We start from the raw sequence: 26869 nt of genomic DNA on the forward strand, positions 1-26869 counted from the left end.
GTGAGAACTTAATGCAGCAAAACCCTGAAAATTCAGCTAAAGCCACCTTAATTTCGCGCCCCCTGTTGAGCAGACTATGACCACAATGAATACATCACAGATCACATCACTGATGACATCACTAATTACATGTTGTATGAGAACAATGATGACATTACAAATCACATCACTGATGTCATCACTGGTGACAACACTGATTGCATTGGATATTACATCAATAATGGAATTAGACATAACATCATTTATAGGTTAGCTCATAAAAACCTTAATAAACCAGAGGCTAGTGGTCAGTTAGTGTTCAGAAATACTGATGTGCATGGTTAAAAGGCATGCCTAGTAGCCTTTAAAATATACAGTAGGAAACGTTGAAAGTTGTAATCAGAGGCCATGGCTAGTGTCTATTAATATGCCATGATATACAGTCGGCACAGCCAAAGGCTAGTATTGTGTTGAAGACCATGGTTAGTGGCTGGTTAGTGTATATAATATACAGTGGCACGTGCGAAGGCCATCGCTTATTGAATTTTTTAATTTTTTAATTTTAAAATTTACACTGGACATGGCCAAAAGATGTACAGACTGCTGAATGTCAAAGGCCATGGCTAGTGGCCCATTTATATGTTAGAATATATGGTGCACCCAGTCAAAGATTGTGACCACTGGCAGTATTGTGCTAAAGTCCATGACTAGTGCATGTTCAATGTCTATAATATACAGTGGACACTGTTGAAAGCTGCATCCACTGGTAAAGGCCATAATCTATGATTGGTAACTTGTTACCGTTTTAAAATATTCAGTGTACTTGGGTGAAGGTTGTAACCACTGTCCATAACAGAAGGCCATGGCTATTACCCATTCATGTGTTAAAATATATTTGACCATGCACACTGACCATGGCTGAAGCCCATGCTTAATGGCAGTTACTATTGTGATGTGATTAGTGATGTCATCAGTGATGTGATCTGTGATGTCATCATTGTGGTAATAGTCTGTGCAACAGGGGGATTTCCTTGAATCTATATATAGATACACATACATAGACTATTAATCAAACAAAATGCAACTAATTAATTAGAGAACACAAAACAAACATCCCTGTGAAAGAAAAAAAGACAATTCAGACTTTTGTATAGGAGGAGCCAAATTCCTCCACCAGAAGTCCCGCCCCTATTCTGCCTAATGTTGGAAGCCGGAAATTGCGACATGCTCAACGCCGATAATGATACCTATACCGTAAAAGATCTTCAAAACAAGGTATCCATTGGGAAAGCCCTATAAAATGCGCCCGTGGAGAGATGATGGTCTCCTGAGAGAGAGCCCCAAAGAAGTGTGAAGCAGTGAACAAAAGAGTCTGGTGACATCACAAGAGATGAGAGTGACACAGTGAGAAGGATGATCAGAGAAGAGAATGCACAGGCCTTATGGAATATGATGATGAAATAAAGAATGGAGTAACCTTTCATGTGCGAAATGAAGATTGCACGTGCGAAGAACACTGAAGAAAATATAAGTCACTTTATAGGCTGGCTATATGTAGTGAATAGACTGCAGGCGGTGTCGCCAATATATATATATATATATATATATATATATATATATATATATACATGTATAGAATCTGGATATTTGATGTTGCAACTTTAGTAAGCCAGGACCCGTGAAAGAGAAGGGCTGAAATTATGGCGCCACAGAGAACAACAGGAAGGATCGAGAAGGCTGTCTAGCCCAGTGTCAAGGGTTGGGGCATCCAAGAACTGGTAGAAGCGAGGCGAGCTCCTGTTAAGGTGCGACAGAAACACTATGAGTGCCAAGTTTTATTTATTTAATAATATTAAATGCAAAGAAAGGAGCTCAAACACAGTCTCCTGTCACATGGGGTAGATGGAAATAGAAAATGGGCAAGCAGCACAGAGACTTGAAGATAAGAACCTGCTTGCACTCCCTTCTAATCTCAGGAGCAGTAATACTTTGCAAGGCCAAGTTCAAAGACAATTCGAATGGCAGATGGCATGAGTGATGATGGATGATGGGCTAATTGGGTGGGGAGGCATGGTCAAGTCCACCCACAAGCACCTGGTGTACCAGCTTGTGTACTGCTAGTGAGTCATATGTTCCAGAAGGGTACAAGCGTGCCAACCAATTAGAGCGGGCCAATCTATTGAAGAGAGCTATATTTTAAGAGCCAATGGTGTGTGGTGTATCTAACAAATGTTGAGGATGGCTTGCACAAGGGGTGGGCATAAATTGTCCACGTGACTATAGAGGCCCAATCACAATCCAATCCTCTACAGAAAGTATACTTAGATGTTCCCCGTATCACAATCCCAAGTAGGTATTCTTATTTTGCCACGTGGTATGATGTCACATATGTTGAATGTGTACTATATAAAAGTGATTTTTTTTATGAAACGTGTTGATATTATGCTGTGAGACGTCCGTTGATGTCCGTTGTACTCCCTGTTTGAGAGATTAAGATTAAAACAGATAACATTTGCCAACTTCCTGAGTCGGTCTCGTTCTTGGTGTAAGAGTTATTCTGCATCCCCATCCATGTAATGATGTGCTTCCTCATTTAAACGGGCCTAACGGTTCACATGGTAGCATATTGGATGGTTCCAGACCCATCGATTAAGTAGAACTCTAGTATTTCGAACAATCGAGCACCCTTCACCATCTAGCAGGAAGATCGCAGGGTTTCCTGTGGAGAGCAGCCGATATAGAATTCTTGCAAGAAAAACCAATACAGGTGGGACGGGTCCCTCTTTGATGAAATCCCTCCTGGTTTCCACAGGTGCTTCGCGGACAGAAGGTGAAAGTGGTTGATTGGAGAGGGGAGCCTATACCGAAGGCCTCGAGTTGAACGAGCAAATGGTGAGTAGACTGAGGGGAATGGCAAATTGTGGGTATGGGATTGTGGTAGTTTAGAAAAGCAACAGGGTTGATTATAAATGTAACGAAAAGTGTTTTAAAGTGTAACAAAAAGCGTTTTAAAGTGTAACAAAGTGAGTTTTAAGAGATAAGGCCTGGGATTCCTAACTCAAGGAGTTTTAGAAGAACTCATCTCACACCCCAATTGGGGTAAACTAAGCGGCTCATAAACATGTTTATGTTAGGAGACAAGTTAATGTCATGATCTCTGCTTCCAAAAGGTCAGGGTTTTCCCAACTCCCTTGGAAGCAGATCCATAACCCAGGTTCCGAGTGCCAACCAGTCCCAATTGGGACCTTTTGGACCCAGTCCAGGCGCCAGTGGCACCAGGCTCATAAATATGCCCAGTCCCAGCGCTGGAAGCGCCGGGCTTATAATGCTTGGGTGGACTTACCTGCAGCAGACCATGCTGCTTACTTGCCTGCCAGTTGAGCCTCTGATCCTCTTCTGTTTGGAACTACTTTTCCTGTTGGGTGGGGCAGGAGCCACTCCCTAGATTCATAACACTGGAACTCTTCTGGAAAGCAGGAACTCTTTTCTTACCTAGGCGTGGCTGTGGAAGGAGACACTTAAGCACCACAGGAGGCTATTTAAACCACACCCGATGGATGAATCTTGCTTTGCGTTATTCTGCATCCTCTGCAGCAGAACGCTCATCGTGTCTTCTGCATCTGATCCTGGGCCTAAGGAAAAAGGCTTACCATCCTGAATCCAGTCTTCAGCAACACCTATAAAGACAAGAAAGAACAGGTTAGCATTACGGTCTTCGGTGACAGCTCTTCACTTACCTGGTCCATCGGCTGTCACCAACGCCTCGCGCTGCGTTCCGGCATCTGAAAGACAAAGGCTTACCTACTCTTCGTGCGCTCCGGAGGCCTTCGGCGCTGCATCCCGCATCTGAAAGACAAAACAAGGTGCGTTTAAAGACATTGGGGAACTTTAATACTCACGTGCCATTACTCCTTTCCACATCTAACCCAGTGAGTATTCTGGCACCCTGCAGCCGCTCCGAACTTGTACCTGCAAAATAAAAAGACAGTTAGAGCGCATCGTGAAGCAGGCAACAAGCGCTTACTTACGTGCTTCCAGGCGCTTCTATTCATCACACGGGCTCCATCTTCAACTCACTTCAGCCCGTCATCCGCCATCGCCGGAACCCTGCAAAACAAGAAACATCATTACTAAAGACTTTAAAGACATTAGAATTACTCGAAACTTACCTTTCGTGCAGTAAACGACGGACAGCAGTCCTGAAGTCAAGAGGCCTGCTCCTCTTATCCAGTGAAGAAACTGGTTACAGCACCCTGCCCCGAGGCAGATGGAGAGCACGGCGTTCACTTACCTAAGGTGAGAGCGTTAACCTTTGGGGTTCTACAGGAGAAGAGAAAGGGAAGAAGAGAGAGACATTCAATAACCCAGTTCCTTAATCCCATATTTTCTATCTGCAGACATCTTACCCTTCCAGTCAGACATACAGTGCACAGAGGTCCAGCCCAAAGAGCCAGCCGTGTGTTACACATCACCTTTGAAGATACGGTATACGCCCAGTCAAGACCGGCGCCTCTACGGGAATCAGGTGAGCGTTACAGTTAAACTCTAGTCAGAGTATTTTAGGGGTGAGATGATGAAGAGAAGTACCATAGTTTAAATGTAAATGTAAATGTCTGTGTCTGTTTTAAAAAGGTGTCAAAGAGCGACAAGAATAGGTTGTGTAAAGTTGAAGTAAAGATAAACAGGTCGATTCATGGAATTAATGTGCGCCGAATATTTTGGCGCAAGGGTGCGAAAACGTGCGATTCGCAGTGAAAGAGTGAAAATCGCAGTGCAAGTGCGAATATCGCAGGGAAACCAGCGCACATCTATTCATGGAAGTCCGTGCGCGAGTAAAATCAGTGATGTGCACTGAAAAAGTGCGTGGCGCACGCCGGCGCACAGGTCATCTAACGGCGTGCGCTAAGGCCACAGCGAAAGCGCACATAGCGCGGCGCCCATAACAAAAGTAGGCGGAACATGGGGCGTAACACTCGGAATGGGGAACAACTCGTGAAAATGTGGGCGTCACGGGGGAAAAACAGGAGGCAAGTGCGCGGAACGCCCACATGCTCGCCTACAACACGTATTCATGGAATCGAATAGGGCAAACCAGCACACGGGCGAAGACATGCACTGACCCAAACCCGTCCACCACACGAAGGCAGGCGGTAGCGTCCCTGCGCTGGAAAAAAATGTGCGCCACAATGTGCGCTAACAAAAAGCACGAATATACAGCTCTGATGAATGTCCCATACTGGGGCCCCCTAGGACAAATGAAGTGCAAAGGGGTACACGACAAACAGCGACACCCGCTGTGTGAAAAATTAGCTTGTACTACGTGTGTGCGCAGGAAGTTTTACACGCGATCGGGCCTGGGGGAGCGGGGTACGTGTATTTCAGGGGTGCGCGTGATGTTCTACACACGATCGTGCCTGGGGGAGCAGAATACGTGTATTCCAGGGGTTCGCGAGAAGTTTCAAACACGATAGGCCCTGTGAGAGTGGGGTGTGTGCATTCCTGGGGTTCGCGTGAAGTTGCACACGCAATTGGCCTGGGTACGTGTGAATCTCGGGTTCACGGGAAGTCTCACACACGATAGGCCCTGTGCGAGTGGGGTGAGTGTATTCCTGGGGTTCGCGTGAAGTTTAACACGCGATTGAGCTGGGTACGTGTAAATCTGGGGTGCGCGGGCAGTTTCACACACGATTGGCCTTGGTCGAGCGGGGTATGTGTATTTCGGGGGTGCGCAGGAATTCTCACACGCGACAGGCCCTGTGTGAGTGGGGTACGTGTATATCTGGGGTGCAGGGGAGTCCTACACATGAATTGGCAGTGTGGGTCCTCCCAGGTGTTCCCTCTACACAGTCCATGGCTCTTGCAGGCAGCCCACACCACAGGGGACTTCATGTCCCGGAGCCAGCCCATCCACCATGGGCATGCCCCCCAGGCTAGCCACATGTCAGCTTGCACTACTGATCACCAACGCATGACCCCCTCCACCCCCATGCCCCAGCAGTGCAAGGCACCTGCCAGCAGGCCCCCACTCATGTCCCACTCATGTCCCCTTGCACCCCCCCCAGCAGTGCATTGCACCTGCCAACAGGCCCCCACTCATGGCCCACTCATGTCCCCTTGCACCCCCACCCCCCAGCAGTGCAGGGCACCTGCCAGCAGGCCCCCACTCATGTCCCCTTGCACACCCACGCCCCAGCAGTGCGGGGCACCTGCCAGCAGCCCCCCACTCATGTCCCCTTGCAAACCCACCCCCAGCAGTGCGGGGCACCTGCCAGCAGGCCCCCACTCATGTCCCCTTGCAACCCCACTCCCCAGCAGTGCAGGGCACCTGCCAGCAGGCCCCTACTCATGTCCCCCTGCACCTCCACCCCCCAGCAGCGCAGGGCACCTGCTAGCAGGCCCCCACTCATGTCCCCTTGAACCCCCACCCCCCAGCAGTGTGGGGCACCTGCCAGCAGGCCCCCACTCATGTCCCCTTGCACACCCACCCCCCAGCAGTGCGGGGCACCTGCCAGCAGGCCCCCACTCATGTCCCCTTGCACACCTAGCCCCCAGCATTGAAATGGCGATCCCACGACACAAACCAAAAGTCAACTATGTATATCAACACATGTCCGCCACATGAAGGCAGGCGGTAGCGTCCCTGCGCATTAAAAAAATGTGCGCTAACAAAAAGCCGCATATACAGCTCCGATGAATGTCCCATACTGTGGCCCTCTAGGACAAATGACGTGCAAAGGGGTACGCAACAAACACGGACACCCGCTGTGTCAAAAATAGCATGTATTTCGGGGGCTCGCGGGAAGTTTTAGACGCGATTGTGCCTGGGTGAGCGGGGTACGTGTACTTCAGGGGCTCGCGGGAAGTTTTACACGCGATTGGGCCTGGGTGAGTGGGGTACGTGTACTTCCGGGGCTTGCGGAAAGTCTTACACGCGATTGGGCCTGGGCGAGTGTTAGGGAGAATTCTCTGTTTAGGCTGAATTTCCTAACCTAGTGAGTCCCCCAGCAGCTTTGCTGGATTCCTGGAGTTTGTTTTTTTTCATCCTGCCAAGAGTGAGACTCTTTTCTCCCACTCTTGGACATGAATGTGGTTGATTTCTTTGAATGTCAATGTGCTCTATGGGCTATGGGGTCTTTTACTCCATAGGGCCTCATGTGTTTTTGCTATGTGTGTTACACCGCACCCTCCGTGCCGTAACACTGGGGTGTCCTAGAGGATTCCCACCATAGACTCCATACCCTGGGACTGACTACTGTCTCCCAGGGCATGTAAAGTCACCATTGGCTTTACTAGACCTAAATTTACTAACAGAACTAGTACAAACCATCCTATTGTGGATGTACTGGTAGGGGTAATTCGATTACCCCTGGGTCTGTTGTTCGAGGGGGCACTGTCCCGTCCCCCTCGTCGAGTTTTGGCTGGTGGCAGTGGATACTACTTTTTATATTCGACCGCGAATATATTCGTATGGGATTCTTCCCATTGTTGGAGGCTAATACTTTTTCACATTAGTCTCTAACATACCGCCGGTTTATTTGTCTTAAATAATCCACCGGTTGGTATTTTCTGTCAGAACTTGGTTTTTAAAATGGCGTATGTGTTCGCCTCTGTAACTCCGAAACCAAAGGTTGAGCCCTTTGTTCCACTTTTGGCGGGCTTCTGCACAGAAGCCCTCCAGAGTGGTGCCATTCTGTCTGGGTACCACAGGGGGTGTGAGAGGGGGTTTAGGCACCCTGGACTGAGTTGCCTTGTCAACTCAAGTCGCACTCTTGTGTGATTGGCCCGAGTGGTGAGCCACCCCGCCCATCACTTAGCATGTTTGATTGACAGCTAGGCTGAATGAATGGGGATTTTCTGCATAAAAGTAGGGCTTTTGGGACTTGAACTTCAGAAGTCGCCACAGGACCTAAGAATCCGACGAGGGTAAAGCTGAGCCGACCTGCAACGACGACACCTCTGGTGGAGCCCTGCTGAACCGACTCACCACTTCCCAACAACAGAGGAGATCTCCCTGCTGGAGAGTCTTCTTCCCCTGACTGGTGGGAACAACCAGTCCCTTGCTTTTTCTTCGCTTCCAGGACATCTAGTGGTGGAATTCCCCGTGCTGAGCAGCCCGGCAACTGGATAGCCACTGGCCACTGTACCGCAACCAAAAGGTGGTGCCTTGTGATTGAGCACTCCGCGGCTGGTCTCTTCCTTGGTGGTGCAACGATCTTCAACTTTTCCTCGACGACGGGATCCTCTCATCTTCTGGCAAAGCCCCGACTTGCATCCACCACCAGGAACAACTACCCCCGCCGGAGCTGCCTCTTCACTCTCAAGGTACTGTGTCCGCCTGGTTTCCCTTGAATCGGTTAGCGTGAGGTGTCTTAAATCCTTACCTTCCCATTGGGTCGCCTCCAGACCTTCTTAAACGTTTGTTCTAAACTGGTCCAACCTTTCTCGGACATTTTGCTACAAAGACTTGAAGTGCATTTCCACTGTGATACTTTTGGGGATATACAGTCTTGCCTCTCTCCGAGTGGGCCTGGCCTCTGAACTTTGTGATTTACAGTAGACCCTGCCTTGCTCGCCTTGCATTTGTTTTGTAAAAGTGTTGGTACTGAGTTGGTTTCATACCCTGCCTTTTTCTCTCCCTTTCTAACGAATACTAGAGTGCCATCTAGGTTAAAGCATTCACCTCTGTCTGCAAATAAGTGGTGCCGTTGAACTTAGACTTGTCGAAATATTGTTATGGGATTGATATATACTTATAGTAACTGTGATTGAAGTTGTTTGCCATATTAGTGCCAGTGTGTTTTCCATAGATGTATTTTTAAATAAATAATGATATATCTTTACACCCAAGCTCTGATCAGTATCTGCTTGTTCTACTGTGTAAATTGCCCTATCTTGTATACTCCAAATACAGCCTAACTCTTCTTGAGGGAAGTCTGACTGCTCAGCCACAGCTACCAAGTGAATCTGTGTGGTACAGACTGCTACCAAGTGGGTTTACTGCCAAACACCTGTAGTGTTAAATCTTTTTCAGTGGTCCCAGAGGGAACTGCACAGGTTTCTGCCTAACACTGGTGTACAGCGGTGGGATTTGTATCGAGTATACAGTTTAGAGTGCTTTTCAAAACTTTAGGATAACTAACCACAAAGCTTAGCACTAAAAAGCAACTTTCTAAAAACATGTCTACTATGGAAGTTTACAGTCAAGAGTCCTTGTCAGGAAAAAATACTGAGAGTTTGAGAGCTCTCTGTAGACAAGAGAATCTTTCTGTAAAAGGCAAGAAAATAGAACTGATAGCGAGATTGCTGGAAAACCAAAGTCTGGGTACTGGTTCAGAGGAACCAACTTCTCCAGCAATAGTAGATAACAGTGATGGTGTTGATCTAAATCAAAGTTCTGATGATAGTGATGAAGAGGCTGAAGAGGAAGGAGAGGCTAATGAAACTGTCTCCCCTGCTCCTCTGTCTGCCTTACCAGCTGTACCTACTGGGCCTATAGCAGGTCCCACACTAAGTCCTCAAGTCCTTGAACTAGAAAAAATTAAAATAGACCTGGAATTCAGAAGGATTACTGCTCAAACTGAACCGAAACACCAAGAAATGCAACAAATTCTTAGGCTCAGAGAAATGGAGCTCAAGCATGAGTTAGAAATGAAAAAGTTGTCTGTCGAAACTGCTTCTGTCTTTGGCTCCTCTAGAAGTTCCAGTCCCAAAATACCCCGGATGCCTAAGGAATTAATTGGTATGTATGAACCAAAGTTGGATGTGTTGGATTGGCTACGTTTGTTTGAGTACAATCATGGGCTCCAGAACATCACAGGTAATGAGCTACTTACCTGTTTGTTCTCTAGGCTCCCCCCTGTTGCAACTGATAACTGGTAATGGAGTTGGGGGAGGAGGATAGGAAAGAGTACGAAAGTGTGAAACTAGCTTTGATAGCTAGATTTGGGAAGACCCCTTCCCAGTATCTTAAGAGGTTTAGAACCCTCAAAAAGCATGATGGTACCCCTTGGGCTACCTGGGTGAGTGAAGGGTTGAAAAACTTAGAGGGATGGATTAAGGGTTACAAGGTGAACACTTCTGAGGGTATGAAGAATCTTTTTATGTTGGAGTCTATTTATGATGCCTGTTCTCCTGAGCTCAGACAGCACTTGGTTGATTCGAAGGAATTGGATTCCAGGAAGCTAGCTAAGGCTGCTGACTTGTGGGTTGCCAACAGGGCTACTCATAAGGATTCTGGGGCAACTCAGAAAAAGGATGAGGGAAAACAGCCTAAAAAAGACTCAAAAGAGAATTCTAATAACTCAAATTCCAAAGAGGGCCCCAAACAAAACCATAAGGGTAAGCCACAAGGAAACCCGTAGCAGAATAGTGTACCTTCTGGTGCCAAACCAGAGGGAGGCCAGAACAAGCCACCATTCCAGAAAGCATTCGGAAAATGGTTTGTTTGTGGCTCTACTGACCATGTGAAAGGAGATCCCAGATGCAAGGGTAAACCTTCAGGGGTCCAGCTTGTCTCCTTAGCCTTCGCTCCAGAGGTGGAAGTCCAAATGGTAAGTGGAAACTTTCTACTGCTGGCTGATGAACCCATTGGAGTCTCAGCCAGTTTTTCTTTAGTGTCTCTGGTTTTGTGGGAACAACAGAATTTAGATGTCTATAATTCTATCCCAGATAATACTAAAGAGTATTATAAGGACAATGTCCAGGTGAATGGTCAGGAGACTCCTGCTATCAGGGACACTGGGGGCAGCATAACTGTGGTGGATAAATCTTTTTTTCAGGCTGAGGATGTTGCTAAGGCACCCAAACGCGTCACCAAGTTAGCTGTAGGGCCTGTGCAGATGCTTCCCCAATTACCAGTTCTCATCCAGTGTAACGACATGACTGTGAAGATACCTGTCAGCATACTGAGTGAGGTACCAGGACGAGTTCTGTTGGGTAACGATTTAAAAACTCTCTGAGTTGTGTCTCATACCCCCAGACCTACTAGTAAATGGTTACAGGAGCTAACCAGACCTGCAAGGGAGAGAACCTTGAGAGGTACTCCAGAGGAGATGATGAAGAAGGATATCACTCCTGCTCCACTGGAATTGTCAGCTGCTGTCTCAAAGAAATCAGAAGCGAAAGGGAAACATAAAACTTCTATACCGAAACCAGCAGCCAGCACTTCAGTGAGGCCAACAAGGACTTCCCCTCGGTTGTCCAAAGTTACAACAGTAATTCCCCTCCAGCTGAGGCTGAGAGGGTGGTACAACCCTGTGTGGTAGAATTAGACTCTGAAGAAGAGCTAATGGAAGGCCAGGAACTCATTGGAGATCTGGATCCTGTTGACCATCCTGAGCTGCAGTCTTTACAAGCAGAAGGTGGACCCAACAGGGCAGACTTCAGTAAGGGACAGAGAGAATGTCCAACTCTGGAAGGTCTTCGCCACCAGGCAGAAGCTCAGGCTGAAGGGCAAGAGCCTGGGAAATACAGGTGCACTGGGAAGATGGCCTCTTCTACAGTGAACCGACCAAGTCTGAACCTGGGGACTACAAACGACTTGTAGTACCCCAAGAGAACAGACAACAGTTCTTGCAGTTAGCCCACGAGATTCCTTTGGCTGGTCACTTGAGTTTCAAGAAGACCAAGGAAAGGCTCTCTCTCTACCTTTATTGGCCAAAGATGGGGGCCGAAGTAGAAAAACACCGCAGGAGCTGCCACACCTGCCAGACCTCTGGTAAGGTTGGCTCCAGGAATGTGGCACCTTTAGTGCCTCTCCCAGTTGTGGGAGTCCCATTTGAGAGAGTAGGGATTGACATTGTTGGTCCCCTTGATCCTCCAACCTCCGCAGGCAACAGGTTTATACTTGTTGTAGTAGACCATGCTACTAGGTATCCTGAGGCAATTCCTATGAGGACTGTTACAGGTCAGGCTGTGGCTAAGGCCCTCCTTGGTATTTTTACCAGGGTCGGGTTTCCTAAGGAAGTAATCTCTCACAGGGGGTAAAACTTTATGTCCCACTACATGAAAGCCATGTGGAAAACCTGTGGAGTTACTTACAAGTTCTCAACAGCTTACCACCCACAAACCAATGGGTTGGTAGAAAGGTTCAACCGAACCATGAAGAGCATGATAGGTGCTTTAGAGGAAACCCTTAAACGGAAGTGGGATCTTCTACTGCCATGCCTTCTTTTTGCTTATAGAGAAGTCCCTCAGGAGGGAGTAGGTTATTCTCCCTTTCAGCTTCTCTATGGTCATCCCGTCAGAGGTCCATTGACCCTGATTAAGGAGGGGTTGGAGAGTGCTCCTTCCCCCAACCCAGTCAGAGTGACTGACTACGTGATAGGTCTCCGGAGGAGAATGTCACACATGACGGCGGAAGCAAGTGATAACTTGAAAGCTGGACAAGCATTGGTCAAGCACTGGCATGATCAAAAGGCTAACATGGTTGAGTTCACTCAAGACCAGCTAGTTCTCGTTATGATCCCAACAAGGCAGAGGGCCTTGCAAGACAAATGGATGGGACCCTTCAGAGTTGTGGGTAAACTTGGAGAGGTCAACTATCTGGTGGACTTGGGCAATCCCAAGGAGGCTCCGACAGTCTTCCACACCAACAGACTCAAAGCGTATGTCTCTAGACCTGATGTAGGAGCGTTGCTTCTAGCATCATCAGAGGAAGAAGAAGAGAGTGAAGCTCTTCCGGATCTCCTCAGAGGCTTACCTTTAGACGAAAAAATTGGAGTAAATCTCTCTTCAAATCTGACACCTGAGCAACAAGAAGAGTGCACATCTATGTTGCATCAGTTTGCCTCTCTGTTCTCACTTTCACCAGGCTTGACCCCTTTGGGGCCAGCATGACATACTCACTGGTGACTGTCTACCAGTCAAAAGCAGAGGATACAGAATGTCAGAAAGTGTAAGAACCCACATCAAAGGTGAGGTCATCTCGCGGTAATAGAGCCCTCCACTAGTCCATGGTCTAGCCCAGTTGTGTTAGTACCAAAGGCAGGATCTAAATAACTTAGATTCTGTGTGGACTATAGAGCTCTTAATGCAGTCACCAAGACTGATGCCCACCCTTTGCCAAGAACAGATGAGTTGGTGGATAGACTTGGTTCAGCCAAGTTCCTCGGCACATTTGACTTGAAGTCAGGCTATTGGCAAATAGCCCTGACAGACCATGCCAAGGAGAAAACTGCATTTTCTACCCCAGCTGGCTTATACCAGTTTAAGGTAATGCCTTTTCGATTGAAAAATGCACCTGCTACATTTCAACGATGATAAACCAGGTTCTGAATGGGATGGAGGACTTCTGCATGGCATACTTGGATGACATAGCAGTGTTCAGCAATTCCTGGGAAGAACATGTAACCCACCTAAGAGATGTTTTGCAGGCTCTTGGATGAGCCAATCTGAGCATAAAGGAGAGTAAATGCCAAATTGGACAGAGTAAGGTAGTCTATCTTGGACATGAGGTAGGAGGTGGAGAAATAAGGCCTTTGCTCAGTAAGATTGAAGCTGTGCAAAATTTGAAAACACCTACTACTCAGACCCAGGTGAGAGCCTTCTTAGGTCTCACTGGGTATTACAGGAATTTCTTTGAGAACTATGGGACCATAGCTTCTCCTCTGAATGTCATCTCCTCTCCAAAATTCCCTAAAAAGGTTAGATGGAACGAGGAGTGCAATCAGGCCTTTGAAAACCTGAAAAAGGCTCTTTGCCAAGCCCCAGTACTCAGAGCTCCTGATTACCACCAAACTTTCATTGTGCAGACAGATGTTTCAAATGTAGGAATAGGTGCCGTACTCAGTCAACTGGATGGGAAAGGTAGGGAGCAACCCGTTTGCTTCATCAGCCGCAAGCTGAAGGATCCTGAAACAAGGTGGGCAACAATCGAAAGGGAATGCTTTGCTATCGTGTGGGCTCTGAAGAAGTTTAGGCCATACTTGTATTGTTCTACTTTTGTCATTCAGACTGACCACCAACCCTTGAGATGGTTAATGCAAATGAAAGGGGAAAACCCCAAACTACTGAGATGGTCAATCTGCCTGCAAGGGTTTGATTTCACCATTGAGCACAGGTCAGGGTGTCACCACCAAAATGCTGATGGTCTCTCTAGGATGTATATCATCGACTAGAGGTATGAGATTCATCCAGGAGTGGATTAAATCTTCCTGTCCCTTAGTCTGGGGGGGCAGCGGGGCGAGTGTTCGGGAGAATTCTCTGTTTAGGCTGAATTTCCTAACCCAGTGAGTCCCCCAGCAGCTTTGCTGGATTCCTGGAGTTTGTTTTTTTTCATCCTGCCAAGAGTGAGACTCTTTTTCCTCCCACTCTTGGACATGAATGTGGTTGATTTCTTTGAATGTCAATGTCTTCTATGGGCTATGGGGTCTTTTACTCCATAGGGCCTCATGTGTTTTTGCTATGTGTGTTACACCGGCCCCTCCGTGCCGTAACACTGGGGTGTCCTAGAGGATCCCCACCATAGTCTCCATACCCTGGGACTGACTACTGTCTCCCAGGGCATGTAAAGTCACCATTGGCTTTACTAGACCTAAATTTACTAACAGAACTAGTACAAACCATCCTATTGTGGACGTACTGGTAGGGGTAATTCGATTACCCCTGGGTCTGTTGTTCGAGGGGGCACTGTCCCGTCCCCCTCGTCGAGTTTTGGCTGGTGGCAGTGGATACTACTTTTTATATTCAACCACGAATATATTCCTATGGGATTCTTCCCATTGTTGGAGGCTAATACTTTTTCACATTAGTCTCTAACATACCGCCGGTTTATTTGTCTTAAATAAATCCACCTGTTGGTATTTTCTGCCAGAACTCGGTTTTTAAAATGGCGTATGTGTTCGCCTCTGTAACTCCGAAACCAAAGGTTGAGCCCTTTGTTCCACTTTTGGCGGGCTTCTGCACAGAAGCCCTCCAGAGTGGTGCCATTCTGTCTGGGTACCACAGGGGGTGTGGGAGGGGGTTTAGGCACCCCGGACTGAGTTGCCTTGCCAACTCAAGTCGCACTCTTGTGTGATTGGCCCGAGTGGTGAGCCGCCCCGCTCACCACTTAGCATGTTTGATTGACAGCTAGGCTGAATGAATGGGGGTTTTATGCATAAAAGTAGGGCTTTTGGGACTGGAACTTCAGAAGTCGCCACAGGACCTAAGAATCCAACGAGGGTAAAGCTGAGCCGACCTGCAACGACGACACCTCTGGTGGAGCCCTGCTGAACCGACTCACCACTACCCAACGACAGAGGAGATCTCCCTGCTGGAGAGTCTTCTTCCCCTGACTGGTGGGAACAACCAGTCCCTTGCTTTTTCTTCGCTTCCAGGACGTCTAGTGGTCGAATTGCCCGTGTGGAGCACCCCGGCAACCGGATAGCCACTGGCCACTGTACCGGGACCAAAAGGTGGTGTCTTGTGATTGAGCACTCCGCGGCTGGTCTCTTCCCTGGTGGTGCAACGATCTTCAACTTTTCCTCGACGACGGGATCCTCTCATCTTCTGGCAAAGCCACGACTTGCATCTACCACCAGGAACAACTGCCCCCTCCGGAGCTGCCTCTTCACTCTCAAGGTACTGTGTCCGCCTGGCTTCCCTTGAATCGGTTAGCATGAGGTGTCTTAAATCCTTACCTTCCCATTGGGTCGCCTCTAGACCTTCTTAAACGTTTGTTCTAAACTGGTCCAACCTTTCTGTGACATTTTGCTACAAAGACTTGAAGTGCATTTCCACTGTGATACTTTTGGGGACATACAGCCTTGCCTCTCTCCGAGTGGGCCTGGCCTCTGAACTTTGTGATTTACAGTAGACCCTGCCTTACTCGCCTTGCATTTGTTTTGTAAAAGTGTTGGTACTGAGTTGGTTTCATACCCTGCCTTTTTCTCTCCCTTTCTAATGAATACTGGAGTGCCATCTAGGTTAAAGCATTCACCTCTGTCTGCAAATAAGTGGTGCCGTTGAACCTAGACTTGTCGAAATATTGTTATGGGATTGATATATACTTATAGTAACTGCGATTGAAGTTGTTTGCCATATTAGTGCCAGTGTGTATTCCATAGATGTGTTTTTAAATAAATAATTATATATCTTTACACCCAAGCTCTGATCAGTGTCTGCTTGTTCTACTGTGTAAATTGCCCTATCTTGCATACTCCAAATACGGCCTAACTCTTCTTGAGGGAAGTCTGACTGCTCAGCCACAGCTACCAAGTGAAATTGTGTGGTACAGACTGCTACCAAGTGGGTTTACTGCCAAACACCTGTAGTCTTAAATCTTTTGCAGTGCTCCCATAGGGAACTGCACAGGTTTCTGCCTAATAGCGAGCGGGGTACGTGTACTTCAGGGGCTCGCAGGAAGTTTTACACGCGATTGGGCCTGTTCGAGCGGGGTATGTGTATTACTGTGCTGGGCGTGGAAGTACAGGAGGCAAATGCGCGGAATGCCTACACGCACACGCCAAAAAAGACACGCTAATCCGGAAACACTTACGCAAGCAGGAAGCAGGCATACGTCGACCCGCACAGCATAAAAGTGCAAGCAAACAACAAACAAGCTCAGACGCCAGGATTAATATACCGTTCCTAGCAGCAGTGGCCATGGGATACCGCAGGAGGAGGAGGAGGATAGTCAGGGCCAGAATATTTACACCCAGAACCAGCCTTTTTGGGATGCCTGATGACCACGTGTATGGGAGGTACAGGTTTCCACCTCACATAATACTCGACTTGGTCAGTGAGTGGGAGAATGACCTCACATCACCCACCCTCTGCTCCCAAGCACTCAGCCCCCTGGAGAAGGTCCTTAATGTACTGCACTTCTTGGCCACTGGATCATTTCAGAGGACAAGTGCCATAGTGGGGGGGGTGTCACAGGCCACGCAGTCACCCTGCCTACACCAGGTCTTGGCCATCATGACTGCACGCCCATCAGTACGCAGGCACATATACCTGCCCAGAACACCTGCAGAAAGGCAGGCTGTCGTCCAGGATTTTTACGGGGTGGCACACTTCCCCAAAGTGCTAGGTGCCATTGACTGCACCCATGTGGCTCTACGTCCCCCCAGGTCATCTGAGCACATCTATGGAAACCGCAAGCACTGGCATTCCATCAATGTCCAGGTAGTATGTGATGCCAAGGGAATCATCACCTCGGCATATGCCAACTATCCAGGGTCCACCCACGACAGTTTCATTTACAGAATGTCAACCCTAAACCGGGACCTAAAAGCTGGTCGGCACGGCGATACATGGCTGATTGGTGAGTATAAATGCCACAGCACATGCATGCATGTCAGATACTGAGTAATGTCACAACCCCACTAATGATACCCATCACCACCTCCCCAGGGGACAGTGCCTACCCTCTGAGCACCCACATGATGACGCCCATTCGGAACCCCACCACGCCACCCGAGGGAAGATACAACACAGTCCATATTGCAACCAGGGGCATAGTGGAGCGCACAATTGGAGTGCTCAAGTCACACTTTTGCTCCATTGATCGTTCTGGCGGGCAGCTGTTATACAATCCCCCAGTAGTGTGCAGGATCATAGTGGCAGCATGTGTCCTGCACAACGTTGCAACACGTCGGGGCCTGCCCGTGGACATGGTGGTGCCCCCACATCCTCAACCAGATGCACGCCCGCTGCGCATGGGAGGGGAAGGGCACGGGGTGAGGCAGCCCGTACCCAGCTGGTGGCTAATTACTTCACCTAAAATCACACCCCTGTGGAGTGCACACAGCCCTGGCACATACCAGCTGACTATCAATGATGATGAGTCAAGTGACCCAACACACCATGGCATGTCATGCTTTGTGAGAGCAAACAAAGGAATCCCCAAAACATGACACAAGTGTCACAAAGTACAGTGTCCTGAACGGAAAATGGCCACACACAATATGCTCCCATTAATGTAGAACTGACAACACACATGACCAAAGACTTACCACAATACAATGCAGCTAGCCAGCCCAAACATAGCATTCACAAGACAGTACTAAGTTAAAGGATACGTAGTCTTACAACCTGGTGATGCTAGCACATCGACCACTTCCAACTGTACAGTGTTGGTGCCACGCAAATCTGGAAGTGCACTGCTTACAACATGAACTCCATCTCCAAAGTAGGCCTTGTGAAGACATGAGGAATGAACCTGCAAATTAGGAGGGAGACATGGATGCACAAGCACACATCAATACACCATGCAGTGTACAACACTACAACAATATGCACTAGGAATGTATACACAGTATTGACTACAGACTGCCCACACATGTCATGGAAGTCCAACGTCACTGTGTAAGTTACTGTCACTTGGGCACACCCTTTGCAAGCCCATGGTAACGGGAAGCAGGAGGGGTGTGTGTCTCACGAACCCAAGCATCTAACCCAAACTCAGGACAAGCCTGCATGTTCCCAGCCGGAATACAGTGGATGCCCACGGGAGCCACACAAGGCAACCCACTGTAACAAAAACTCAAAAATCAAAAACCAAAAATCAAAAATCAAAAATGGCCATGTGGGGGCAAGGGGTGGTGGGGGAGGCCACCCAGGAGGTCCGAGGACAAGGTGCACACCAACAGCCACCTGTGGGGATGTTGCGAAAAAAAACACCTCCATGGGTTCATGGCCTGCACGGCTACGCTATCGTGTGAGATTCAGAATCGCTTTGGTCGCTCTCATCACCCTGTGCTGCTGCCGCCACAGGAGGTGGTGGTGCTATGGGAGGCAGCCCACGCAAAGCCCTAGTCTCGTCCTCCATGGCAGCAAGCATGCGGGTGTGGAAGGTCTCGTTCTGGAGGAATATGATGCGGAGATCCCCATGCACCACCTGACGTGATGCCCGGACCTCCTCCCGAGTTGCCTGCATCTCTGCTGAGAGTGTACATGTGACCCGCTCCAGCAGCTGTTCTGTCCTCGTGACAGTGGAAGCCTCAAGCTCCACAAGAGTCTGCCTGAGGTGACGGACTTCTACCCTCAGGGCTTCCCTCTGGCCCTGGGATTCTAAAGAAATGGCTTCCCGCAGAGTGTCCAGGGCCACCCGTCTGTCCCTGTTGGATGCCAACATGTCCTCCCTGAGTGATTGGCAAATGGAGTCTGTTGCCTGCTGTAGTTGCTCCATCTGCCTTTCTGGGGGGACAATGTAAGTGGCCACCCTCTCCATAGCTTGAGCCATCATCTCAGATGCTGCTGCCTGTTGGTTTGCCATACCGTATATGGATTTCTCCCATGCGGTATTGCCTAGTGGCGTACGGCCACCGCGTTGGCGGGCACCACACCTGTCTGGGGCAAGGCGAACTGTGCCTTGCTGTGTCGGCACTGCCTGAGGCTGCAGGACTGCATTCCCCCTCTGATCTGCTGGCCCAGGAACAGGATCAGATGTTGCAGAGTGTGGCCCTGCATCCGTAACCACCAAAGGCGGACCTACCAACACTGACATCCCCATAGTGGGCTGTACCCCTGGTGCAGGTGGGTCGGACAGAACAGAATCCCTCCCAGAAACACCTACCTGCGAAGCCACATAGGTCTCATCATCGGAATCAACACCCGAAAAGAGGTCTGGGGAGGTGCACCCAGAGACACCCCTGGAGAGAACGGTCTGCAGCAAGAGTGGGTTCTCACCCACCACCCCACCCCATCCCCCACTGGTGCCCGGTCGTGCCTGAGATCCCTCCTGGATCTGCACCATCTCCTCACCCTCAACAGCATCAAGTGCGTCATCCCCTGCAGAAACATGAAAGACAAAAAATGAAAACAGGCATTAGCACCATGGCACACAATTAGGCCTCACAAGCTACAGAACCAGTACTTGATTGACACATGTCCCACATGACTATAACCCTCCCATGCATGTACTGTCACTGAGTTTAAAGGGGAGGAAAATGTCAGACACTGATGACACCAAGATGGAAGAGCAACACATTAGCTGCATGCTGGCTAGCAGAGCCATCACACATTGGCCTGTGAGTGGCATGTCCAATCCACATACATGACACATGCCATCACACAGATGGCATGTACCATAGGCATGTCACATGTCGTTTGACAATAGGGCTGAGAAATGCGTAGTGAAAGTGGGGGGATCGAAACAATCAGCCTGAATGAACAATGAGAAATACGGAACAATGTTGTTGCAAGATGCCACTTCAAGGGCAACTGGCGTGATGTTGCACAAAAAGTCTACTGTGGGCAGAAGGGATACTGTAATACCCAAATCCAGGGGTGCAGAATGTTTTGGAAGAAGCACATGGGTGACCCAAACCACTCAGGCACACACACCCTCACCTGGCAATCAATCAGAACCCCTCACACACACAACATACACATGGGTCACACACACATGCATGTGCACTCACCGGACAATGCCTCGTAATCTGGCAGATCTCCCACACCTTGGATCTGTTCCTCTGTGACTTAGGTCCGAGCAACAGACTCATGTACAGTGAGTTCAATGTCCTCTTGTGGAGACCCACCTCCAGTCACCAGAGTAGCAGCATGACTTGAGGCCAGCTTTTTCTTTGCCCTGCGCTTAAGGTCATTCCAGCGCTTGTAGCACTCACCAGCTGTGAGCCTCACTAATCCAAGGGCACTTATGATGTCCGTGACGGTCTGCCAGTGTGCCTGACGTTGAGCAGGTGTGGTCTTGCACCCTGAAGTGATCAACATTTCGCTGTCATGTGTGGACACGTACTGCACAAGTGCATCACGTTCCTTTGCGTGCCGGACTGCGTAGCTGTGTCTGGGGTATCAGCCTGTAGTGGACGAGCGCTCTTCCTCTTTTTTTTGGAAGGTGATGGGGATCCTGAGTGGCCTACTCGGCTCTGGCCACTAGGGGCAGGAGCACCGGTGGACTGGGTAGTTGGAGTGTAGGAATGCAACAAGGGCTGAGCAGAGATGGTGTCAGCCACGTTTCCTTCAACTATGGGGGGGGGCATGGGTGTCCCTGACTGGTCCTCCACACATGGGGGGCTAGGGGTACCCTGCAAATCCCGGCCAAGTCCCCTACCGCGTCCACCACGGCCACCTCTTGAGGCTCGGCCACCTTTGCCACCCTTACCGCTTGGTCGCCTCCCAACCATGGCACTGATGTTGTTGGGCGTATGGGAGTTGCAGTAAACTATTGTCCTGGGCGATTGGGTGTCAAAGGGGTAGGGTACTAGATGGAATTCGTACCCTAGTGCTCTAGCAAGGCTGTATGTGACCCCTGGGGAAAGATGACGGGTCACGCAACGCACAGGCACCCCAAAAACAGAAAATAACGTGCACGCAACCCCTCGTAGACCACGTGCGTGGAAAAATGAACCCGCACTACGCTGTGGCACCCAGACACACAAAAATGAACATATGCGTGTTACACGCAGCCTACAATGACCTCTGAAGGGGTACGCGACACACGGGGCAAGCACAGTTGGTAAATACGTGCACGACTCAACGTCTGCCTAGAAAATGAGCGTGAAAAATACACGCGTGTGCGCGTCGGCAACACCCCCGCCAAAAGAAGAATTGTACACTGTCTGAGGAGACAGGACAAAAGAAGAAGTAAACGCTGTTTGAGGAAACAGGCCCAACAGAAAATCAGAAAAAAGCTGTCAGAGGTAACAGGGAGTACGAACTAGAAACGCTGTGAAGTAAATCGCGTGTGAACCGACAAGAAGTACAGAATTCACCCACTCGCTCTCCACGAAAAGCACGTACAAGGAAATGACGTACTACACATGCCTTTTGAACCGGCCCACACGTCCAACGTCACTTCCGCGTATACGCGCTAAGGCCCTAACCTCCAATTACACGAGCTGACACTCGGACGTGCAGTTCTTGGACGTGTAACATGCACCCGGATTCAGGGAAATGCCCACGTGCGCGCACGTCAAAGACGTGCTTACGCGCTAAGGGCCTTTGGTCCAATGAAATCGCGTACGCGTGCTGACATGCTTACGCGCTAAGGGCCTTTCCTCAAATTACACGCTGACGTGCTAGATTTTCACGTGCCAAATCACTCTGTATCAAGCTGGCCACGCGTACACACACGGAAGACCACGCTTCTGCCTAGAAGGCCGAATTACGGCCCCCCAGAGCCCCGAGCACACTCCCACCTGCCATCTGCTGCTGCCTGATTGCCTGCTGGCCACGTGCCCTGCCATTTGCTGCCTGCACGTCAGCCCGGGGTGCTGTTGCTGTGACCACCCCTGCTGGAACCGAAGACTCCTGACTGCTATTCCACCGCTCCACAGCCCAGCCCCAGGACCCAGTTGCCCACCCACATGTGGCTATCCGGCACCGGGTTGAGCCTGTCCTGGGTGGTCTGCCTGCTGCCCACGTACCCTGCTATTTGATGCCTGCACGTCAGCCATCTGCAGGGGTCCAGTTGCTGTGTCCACCCCTGATGGAACAGAAGACTCCTGACTGGGATTCCATCACTCCACAGCCCAGCCCCAGGACCCAGTCGCCCACCCACTCCTGCCTCTGGGGTTGCCATGTCGGGCACTACACCATCTGGCACCAATGGCAACCCCCAGCCAGAGAGGCAGAGGGCCACCAGCTTCACTGCCACCGAAGTTGGTGTCCTGGTGGAGCATGTCCTGGGGCATTATGATGCCCCCTTCGGAACATCACGCGCCAATAAGGAAGGACGGGAGAGGATCTGGGATGACATAGTGGTTGCCATCAACACGGAGGGGGTGGCAACCCGCGACATCAAGCACGTCAAGAAGCGCTGTGAGGACTTCAGGTCCGGGACCCTCCACAAAACCCGGCGCCTCGCGGAGGGGGGCCGGGCACGCCTGAGTGCCATCCAGATGAGGGTCCTGGAACGCGTAGGCCCAGCGCTCCACGCCCAGATCCTTCGGAGGCAGACCCGTCTGGAGTTGAGCAGTAAGTGGCCAAGCATTGCTGTGTGAGACAGTGCATGTTGCAGTGTGCTGGTAGTCTGATACTTGCCTGTATGTGTGACATAGGCCATGTATGGATATGTGTGTGTGCAGGGACATCATGGTCATGCATGTGAGACCAGTTATGTGTGAGCCACATGGTTGGTGCATGTGTTTTAAAGCAACATGGGGAGCTCTATGTGGAATGCACACATGAATGCATGGCTGTCTCTGTTCCAGGACATGGAGGGGGGGGTGAGGAATGGGTGCTGATGTCATGTACATGTATGGTGCACATGTGTGTGTGTGTGCCTGAGAAGTGTGTGTGTGTGACTTTGAAACGCCTTGGGTGCATGTAACTTTGAAGGCAACATCTTGGTTTACAGGGGCCCTTCTACATGGATGTTGATGTTGATTGCAGGCGCATGGACTGTTTCTCCATGTGTGTTGTGTGCATTCACCCATGTGTTGTGGAATGACAGGATGGAAGTGACATTTGACAGTGCCACTCATGTGTTATTGCTTCCTGTCTAGGGTATTTTGTACTGTACCCTGATGCTTGTGTTCTATGTCTCCCTCTACGCAGCGTCAAGTGAAGAAGAGGGCGGAGACGGCGCTGTGGAGCCAAGCAGCGGGGATGCCTCCACTGGGCGGCGACGCAAGGCCCAGCCACCCTCCCAGGAATTACCATCATCCGGGAGCGAGGGGGCTGGTGCTGCGTCTGCCTCAACGGCTGTGGCAGAAGGGCCGGGTGAGCCCCCACAAGGGCTTCCAATGGCAGAAGACGGTGTGGAGACATTCAGGTTGGTGGTCTCCACAGAGGAGGAGGAGCCCTCTACTGAGCCGCACATGGGGCTTGGTGGTGGTAGTACCACTGGTGCAAGTGGTGCAGTCCAGGGTCAGGAGGCAACACAGGTCACCGCGGAGGGGCCTGTGCATGTTGCTGTCCTTGACCCTGTGACTGCATATCATGCACCAGCAGGGAGGCCCCGTCCCAGGCCCGTCCGCAGGTAGGGGAGAGTGCCATATCACCTGCATCTCCACTACCTGCGGACGAGGGGTCCCACAACCGTATGGGATCCGTCCTGGTGGGTGTCGCGTTGCGCACACGTGTCATTCGTGATGACGTGCGTTCTTCCTGGGCGGAGAACGCATGCCATCACGAAGAGCAGCGTTGTGACGTGGCACTGCTGGGAGGGGCCCTGGTCGGAGGGTTCCTATATGCGACGCGCACTCTGGCGGACCTCTCCTCCTCTGTGGAGGCTATGCGCCGGTCGTTCTCCACATCGTCTTCCGGCCCAGATTCCACCAGGGCCCCCTGTGGACCTGGCCTGACCAACAAAGCCAGCTTGGTGGAGCTCACATCCCTGCCACAGTCGGGAGTCGGCGGTCCAGCAGGGGTGGACACCACAACTGGAGACCAGCAGATGGAGGATGTGCAGGCACCATCGGACAGGGCACATGGACAGCAGCAGCAGGAGCAGGCTGTAGGTGGGAGCAATGATGGCTCGGGGCCGTCAACATCGGAGGGGCAGGCATCGGCCGGAGGGCAGGAGGACCCTGGACGGGAAGTGTCTTCCGTGTGGCAGCAGTTGGGCCATGCGATAGATGCAGAGCAGCAGCGGGCGGAAGAGGCACGGCTCACGATGGTCAGGGCGGAGAACTCCATGCGTAGGGCCATGAGGCAGGCTGAGTGCCTCTAGGCCATTCGCAGGGACCTGGCGTTCCAGATGTCATCGTCCCTGCGAACCCTCGGGGCCATGGAAGAGGACCGCCTCCAGGACATCGAGCAGGAGTTCGATGATGCCCTGACCCGGAACATCAACATGTGAGCCGTTGGACTTGCCCGCTGATCTTGTAAATAGTTATTTAGTTAGTATTAGGTTTCCTTTGGTTTTTTCTTTATTTTGGACCTTTTGGACAAAGGACCAAATTTTTGTATATATTTTTTTTTAGGTAGGAGTTTTTGATAGGTTTCATTTCTTCAGCTGGGATCATGGACCCTGGATTGTTCATCTGTATATAGTTGACTGTTGGATTCTACTTTTTTGTTTGAATTTCCACATGGAGCAATGGTTTTCACTTTTGTTTTTCCCTTGGATTTCATTTTTGGAACTGTGACTTTGGACACCTTTCCTTTGGATTATGATTTGTTGTTTTTCATTATTTTACAGACATGCAGCTTTTCTTTTTTAATTTCCATTGTCGTTTGTTTGATTTTAATTCCATTCATGTTGCTTTTAATACATTTGTTTCTTCAAACTTCGATGTGTGGTATTATCTCATTGGTTCATGCATGTCATGATATGGGTTTTGAGATTCACTTGCACCCATTGTGTGTGTGTGAGGGACATGTCTTCATTTACATACTTGCCATTGGGGTTGTGTCATGTAATTGGCATTTCTATGTGGGTGGGTGCAATACTTGGGTGGGTCTTTGGCATGTGGAGGCTGGCCATAAGGGCCAGAGATCTAGATTGTGATGACGTGTTGGCTGGGGGACATGTGTCAGGGCCTGCCGGCAGGTGACCTGCACTGCTGGGGGGTGGGGGTGCAGAGGGACATGAGTGGGGGCCTGCTGGCAGGTGCCCTGCATTGCTCGGGGATGGGGGTGCAAGGGGACATGGGTGGGACATGAGTGGGGGCCTGCTGGCAGGTGCCCCACACTGCTGGGGGGTGGGTGTGCAAGGGTACATGAGTTGGGGCCTGCTGGCAGGTGCCCTGCACTGCTGGGGGTAGAGGTGCAGGGGGACATGAGTGGGACATGAGTGGGGGCCTGCTGGCAGGAGCCCCACACTGCTGGGGGTGGGTGTACAAGGGGACATGAGTGGGGGCCTGCTGGCAGGTGCCGCGCACTGCTGGGGGGAGGGGGTGCAGGGGGACATGAGTGGGACATGAGTGGGACATGAGTGGGGGCCTGCTGGCATATGCCCCGCACCGCTGGGGGGTGGGGGTGCAAGGGGACATGAGTGGGGGCCTGCTGGCAGGTGCCCCTCAGTGCTGGAGGTGCAAGGGGGCATTGGTGGGGGCCTGCTGGCAGGTGACCCTCAGTGCTGGGGGGTGGGGGTGCAAGGGGACATGAGTGGGGGCCAGCTGGCAGGTGCCCTGCACTGCTGGGGGGTGGGGGTGCAAGGGGACATGGGTGGGACATGAATGGGGGCCTGCTGGCAGGTGCCCAACACTGCTGGGGGGTGGGGGTGCAGGGGGACATGAGTGGGACATGAGTGGGGGCCTGCTGGCAGGTGCCCCGAACTGCTGGGGGGTGGGGGTGCAAGGGGACATGAGTGGGGGCCTGCTGGCAGGTGCCCCTCAGTGCTGGAGGTGCAAGGGGGCATTGGTGGGGGCCTGCTGGCAGGTGACCCTCAGTGCTGGGGGGTGGGGGTGCAAGGGGACATGAGTGGGGGCCAGCTGGCAGGTGCCCTGCACTGTTGGGGGGTGGGGGTGCAAGGGGACATGGGTGGGACATGAATGGGGGCCTGCTGGCAGGTGCCCAACACTGCTGGGGGTTGGGGTTGCAAGGGGACATGAGTGAGACATGAGTGGGGGCCTGCTGGCAGGTGTCCCGCACTGCTGGGGGGTGGGTGTGCAAGGAGACATGAGTGGGGGCCTGCTGGCAGGTGCCCCTCATTGCTGGGGGGTGGGGGTGCAAGGGGACATGAGTGGGGGCCTTCTGGCAGGTGCCCCTCAGTGCTGGGGGTGCAAGGGGACATGAGTGGGGGCCTGTTGGCAGGTGCCCCACACTGCTGGGGGTTGGGTGTGCAAGGGAACATGAGTGGGGGCCTACTGGCAGGTGCCCCACACTGCTGGGGGAAGGGGTAGCAAGGGGGCATGAGTGGGACATGAGTGGGGGCCTGCTGGCAGGTGCCCCGCACTGCTGGGGGGTGGGTGTGCAAGGGGACATGAGTGGGGGCCTGCTGGCAGGTGCCCCTCAGTACTGGGAGGTGGGGGTGCAAGTGGACATGAGTGGGGGCCTGCTGGCAGGTGCCCCTCAGTGCTGGGGGTGCAAGGGGACATGAGTGTGGGCCTGTTGGCAG

The 26869-nt window shown here is 50.9% G+C and overlaps 1 protein-coding gene across 1 annotated transcript in view; it reads left to right on the plus strand.

The window, feature by feature from the left end:
* The window catches only part of SPATA16 (spermatogenesis associated 16), a 1361355-nt gene that overhangs the window by 632256 nt on the left and 702230 nt on the right, over positions 1-26869 (plus strand). The gene's annotated exons all lie outside the window — the stretch shown is intronic.

The sequence above is a fragment of the Ambystoma mexicanum genome, chromosome 10 (genome assembly GCF_040938575.1).
Source record: "Ambystoma mexicanum isolate Mex_15411 chromosome 10, UKY_AmexF1_1, whole genome shotgun sequence".
Taxonomy (NCBI): domain Eukaryota; kingdom Metazoa; phylum Chordata; class Amphibia; order Caudata; family Ambystomatidae; genus Ambystoma; species Ambystoma mexicanum.